We start from the raw sequence: 5,700 nt of genomic DNA on the forward strand, positions 1-5,700 counted from the left end.
CCAACCATTATTAGACCACCTACAGTTCTTTTGTCACTCTTCTAATGACTTTATTAAAAAAAACACTCACAACCTACCTTATATAAATTTGAATAGATATATAGTTTTATGGTAATTATATGTAAAGATTATATATTAGAAAGATTTAAAATGCAAAAAATGATCAAGATATTTTGTTGCCACCCTATCGTTTCGATTTGTTAAATTTATGCTTGCAAAGTAAAATACTGATTATCAGCTGAGTGGCAGTTACATACGTGTTTTCATAACATGCTAATATATCTTGATGGCTTGAGGCAATACTTTGAAGCTGTTATTAATAAGTTGAACAGAAAACATTTAAAAATACTCTTGAAGGTCTTTTAGTTTCAACACCATACAAGTTTGCTTTATAATGACATAAATTAAAAACATAAATTCAGAAGTGATCAAAATTTAATTCATACTTATGCTGGAAATGCGAATATCAAGACATTTGTTGTATAAGAACGTTTAAATTTATTCACGTCACTTCTTTTGAAATATTTTGACACTAAGTGCTTACTACAACTTTGCAAAAAGAAAGAATGGAAAACAACAAGAATTAAACATCAATAGCTTTTAAAATGTCTTTGTCGGCATGAGAAACTGCCCTGTTATTTGACTCAATAGCTTTTAAAATGTCTATGTCGGCATGAGAAACTGCCCTGTTATTTAACTTCCCTCAAAAGTTGTTTTGATTCTACAAAAATAGTACTATCATCATATAATAAACTGTTTATAAACTTCTGCTTAAGAAAAGTGTTTTTCTTTTATCAACAAAGAACAAGTGAACTCCAACGTTTTTTTTATTATTCATCATCACTGTTTTGGGGTAATTAACGACTACATCTAGTGGTTCATATAGGTTGGTTGTTTTTACCACCCAATCTGCCTGTCGATGAAATTAGATCGGGGGACTAGGAAGGCTAAAAATAGGTGTTACGGTTTCTGTAATTCAAGTTACAACCAAAAATATATACTCATATAAGGGGCTGGATCTGTTAATCTTAAAAAACACTATATTACCAAAATGAAGATTCGGAGTTTATGGGGTTGCCTGGACAAACTAGTAGGGGGGCTTATGTTGTCTTAATGTGACTGATCAAATAAAAAGCGCTTACGAATATTAGATCCCCATAGGTCTAAAATTGAGATAAAACTACTGATTGGTTTATATTACCTTATGTTCCATTTCGGAAATCCTGCCCTGATGCTATTGTTACTGCTATTACTTCACCTACTGCTGTTGATAACTATGCTATTCTGCTACAACTGCTACTGTTACTACTGCTATTTCATCTTTCACACATCAGACTAGCTCCTGCAGCCGACTTGGTGAGTATTTGTCTGCGATTCCGAGCTGGAATCATCACAGCAAATACTATACATGCCTTTTCCGGCAATTTCTATCCATAGAATTCGGAAAATTGCGGAGGAAACGGCTTTATAGAGCTGAGAAACCATAACTTGTATTGCGCAGCTTTTGCGGCCAATACCGTGTTTTGTTTAGGAAGTTGGATTGGCGTATGAGAGCTACTCCCTCATAGTCTGGGAACTAGTGCGGATTTGGCCACGCTGGTGAGTATTTCAGGTTCAGATATCGCAAGGAGTTTAAATCTATATTCAAAGTTGTTGCTTTTTTTTTTAAGAAAGTACCGGAAAGCTTTATTTGGGAATCAACCGAGCAAATATTTGTCACTGACTCGCAGACTGAATGTTAAGAGTTAGTATAACAAAATGTGTATCTAAGACAAATTTTGGATCATTTCATTCATTCAAACTGATTTTCTTTCAGAGCTCTGTTGTCTTCAAGGCACCAATAGATACAATTCTAAAACAACAGAAATGTAAGTCTTTGAATCTAAAGATTTATTTTCTTAAAATCATAGACATTTTCTTTTGGTGTCCTTAATAATACAGTAGATGTCTCTTTCACAGTTCTCGTGATTTCAAAAAGTCAAAATATTCAGCAGAGCGACTTAACAAAAAATATTATATCCATTCGTTCGCATGTATTCCATATTTATAGACTTATTTGTTTATTTGTTTGTAATTAAGCACAAAGCTACGCAATGGGCTATCTGTGCTCTGCACACCACGGGTATCGAAACCCGGATTATAGCGTTGTAACTCCGCAGACATACTGCTGTGCCACTGGGGGACATATTTATAGACAACAAATATGTTTTTGTGGATTTAAATGATGCGATAGACAGCACTTTTCTATAAGGGTTTTATGAAATAATCTTATTGCTCTAAACAAGCCAAAGCGTAAGTAATTTTAATTTTATATGACTGATGGAGCCGGCTTAGTAGTTAGTGTTCCGGGTTGCAGATCGAAAGGTGCAAAGTTCTACCCACGGTATGCCGCCGAATATTCTCCAAATTTCATCTGTGTAGATGATATTATAAAAAAAATCAAAGAAATCTCGCTATTCAGTTAAAGTATAGCCAGGTAGGCGACGGGTGCTTCTTAGTAGTTACCTTTCTTCTGGTCAGTTGCTTTAAATTAGAGGCGGCTATGTCTGGACCAGGGCATTGATTTAGTCCATGTGTTGCATAAGATGCATTTTTAGGATACAAAATACCAAATACAGCTGAAGGTTGGATTCAGCTTTATTACCTGACCCAGTCTTCAAAACTTGTAGATTAAATACAGTTCGCTACCCCTAACGAAGAAAATGTATTTCTGGCCATAGCAATAGATATATTCCTATATAATGCGATTTATTCTTTTATCTAGACTCTGCATTGGTCATATTTCCATAAAAGAACATTTAAACAATGAATATGTACGAGTGTGTGTTTGAGACTGCGAGAAAATCTACGTTTATTTGTTTTATTTTTTGTCAGACTAGCTCACAGGTCACAGCTGTCCACACTTCTTTCACTTTCATAAGGTGATCCTGTTTTAAATGAAACATTTATCCGCTTAATGAGTTATCAACGTAGGCTTACCCGAATTTCCTGAACACGTTAATTAATGCAGAGGTAATGAGATAGATTAAAGTGGTACTATTCTAAGTACTTAAACCAGAATATCTTCACTTTATTGTAAAACAGATGCATTGTTTTAAGCAACTCCTATAAACAGAATACCAATCCTCTTGTAATAAAGCTTAGTGAAAAATTAATGTTCCAAAACGTACATGTCAGCAACACTCCAAGATAATCAGCAAAATAACAGTTGATAAAGAGGTTTTTTCTGTTTTCATTTAATATTATAACATACATGTCAACTAGTCATATGTTCCTCTATTTAGTTTAAATTATCGGTTTTTCATCTTAGATAAACTATCGGAGCTTCAATCTACTACTAAAGAAAGGTGGAGGTGGGGCTTGTTATATAATAATAGGGGTTTCCCCTTCCTGTTGTGTGTTTTTTATTGTATAACGAGTTGAAGACACAGGTTTCATAAACTGGGAACTTACATAACAACACAATGATATTTTTCATCACTGGATCTTGTTCCTTTTGTACCACCTATTGAGCGACCGTTAAAATTTACTGTTTATTTTTGCTTCATCACCACCATTTTGTTACTCGCACGTAATCAAATGCAGAAAAGGTAACACGCATGCATCTTCAGGGTGGCACGTAATTTGAAAGAAATAGCTGGAAATCACGCGTATTACAGTAAGTTATAAAGTAAAATCGAGGACCAAATTATATCAAATTTCAGATTTCTTGTTTTCTCTTTTAATGTTTTGTTACAAAATCTATTTTCAAAAGTCAGTGTAAAACGATCGCTTTACGTTTTCATGTACAACTGAAAAGAACTCCAGGTAGCGTTACGCTTTCCTATTTGTTAATATTTTCAGCTAACTAACGTTATTGTAACAAGTGGACAGGGTTCTTACTATACCAAAGAAATGAGTTTTTACTGAGATTCAAACTTACACCTAGTCACATGATATAGATATTTATATGTTACACGTCGTTTAAAGTCATATTATAAAGATTATCATGTAGCTGAGTGTGAATATTATGTAACATATAATAAAGATTCTTCTGGGTCACAGGAAAATGTATCACACATAGTCACACGCACCATAGTTTAGACGGGGGTGGGGCACATGAACATATAGGAATGAAACTAGTTATGGAAACACTCAAGTGATACAAGAGTCACAAACAACAATTAACGACTACTAGATGGCTGATTTATTCGTGATACAAAACATTATTACAGAAAATATAAAGAAAAGCGGAAGAAGTCGTACAACTCACTAGTATTTTGTATGTGATTTCTATACTTTGTCCCTCGGTGGGACAGCGGTAAGTCTTCGCTAAAAATCAAGGGAAAATTTCCCCTCGGTGGACACAGCAGATAGCCCGATGTGGCTTTGCTATAAAACACACACTCGCACAGTTTTCATAAAATCATTAGCCACCCCCCCCCAGTGGCACAACGGTATGTCTGCAGACTTACAACGCTAGAAACCGGGTTTCGATACCCGTGGTGGGCAGAGCACAGATACCCCATTGTGTAGCTTTGTGCTTAATTACAAACAAACTCTTTGCTTTACACAAAACATTACACTTCGTTTTGAAGCTGCCTTACACAGATATACAGTTTATCAATGTACGATTGTGGAATATTATTCCAAATGTCTTGTATCAGTTCCCACAATTAAGCCAAGTTGTTTGTTCACCTTTTGATCTCCTCATTTTTTACAAAAGACCATACAGTAATGTTCACATTGGTGTTGTGAATGTTCCATCGGCCTCTTTATCGTCAATATATCATTTAACCACATTGACTCTATGATTGGGGTGAGTGTCTTGCTCGATGATGGACCGTCGCCATGTTTCTGAGGGAATGGCATGATGGACCAGACTTCAAAGTTTTGTGTCAGCGGTTAAGGTCTCATCAATTTCATGATGGTAAGATAGGTCTGCTCTTTTCCGTCGAACAAGCTGTCATTGGTTACTGCTAGAGTCGAACAAGCTGTCATTGGTTACTGCTGAATTTGAATTTCATCTGCAAATAGAACACGCCTCCAGTGGCTTTCTCTTTTCACTGTTTGCGGTCCAATGCCCATCTCAATTTGTTTTCTTTTATTTGGTTGCCTCTTTCAAGCACCAGGTTTCTAACAGATACGCGTCCATTGAGACCACTTTGTGCTAATGTCATAGTACTGTTCTCGAGGTAACACACAACTATATTTAAAGCAAGGTCATTGGCAAGATCTGTACTCAACCATTGTTTGTATCGTAAAGAATATACCTTGAGATACTGAATGTTACTTTTGAATAGTTTTGGGTTTCTGCCTCTCATTTTGATTACTAACAGTGCCAATACTTCTTGCTCTCTAAAAGTCTTCCGTACACATCCTATAGAAACGTAGTCTCGTCGAAATTTTTCGCATTGAGTATCCTTGATCAGCCAAAACTTTGATATCTACACGCTTGTTATACAGTATTTCCGTCCTGGGAGCCATGACTTAATTAAACCACTATTATTATGCATAGTATGACTATCCTTATTTTTATATGCTTTATACCTATGTGACATTTTCTGATTGGATAACAACCAAACGCAGTACAAACTAACAATACGAGGCTGTACTCTGATACAGTTCAATTTCACACTCGTACAGTTTGTGTTTTATACCCCTATTCCCTCTCCGTTTCCATAACTATTTTCAATACCTACACTGAGTGGTCACAAGTAA

Source organism: Limulus polyphemus, unplaced genomic scaffold, assembly GCF_000517525.1.
Source record: "Limulus polyphemus unplaced genomic scaffold, Limulus_polyphemus-2.1.2 Scaffold377, whole genome shotgun sequence".
NCBI lineage: Eukaryota > Metazoa > Arthropoda > Merostomata > Xiphosura > Limulidae > Limulus > Limulus polyphemus.